Here is a 518-nt window from a genome sequence, read left to right as displayed (position 1 = left end):
CTCCACTACAAATAGGAAAAAGAGGCTACAATTTGCAAGAGCTCACCAAAATTGGACAGTTGAAGACTGGAAAAATGTCGCCTGGTCTGATGAGTCTCGATTTCTGTTGAGACATTCAGATGGTAGAGTCAGAATTTGACCTAAACAGAATGAGAACATGGATCCATCAAGCCTTGTTACCACTGTGCAGGCTGGTGGTGGTGTAATGGTGTGGGGGATGTTTTCTTGGCACACTTTAGGCCCCTTAGTGCCAATTGGGCATCGTTTAAATGCCACGGCCTACCTGAGCATTGTTTCTGACCATGTCCATCCCTTTATGGCCACCATGTACCCATCCTCTGATGGCCACTTCCAGCAGGATAATGCACGATGTCACAAAGCTCGAATCATTTCAAATTGGTTTCTTGAACATGACAATGAGTTCACTGTACTAAAATGGCCCCCACAGTCACCAGATCTCAACCCAATAGAGCATCTTTGGGATGCGGTGGAACGGGAGCTTCGTGCCCTGGATGTGC

The sequence above is a fragment of the Micropterus dolomieu genome, linkage group LG11 (assembly GCF_021292245.1).
Source record: "Micropterus dolomieu isolate WLL.071019.BEF.003 ecotype Adirondacks linkage group LG11, ASM2129224v1, whole genome shotgun sequence".
Lineage (NCBI taxonomy): Eukaryota > Metazoa > Chordata > Actinopteri > Centrarchiformes > Centrarchidae > Micropterus > Micropterus dolomieu.
Note: the sequence above shows the minus strand (reverse complement) of the source record.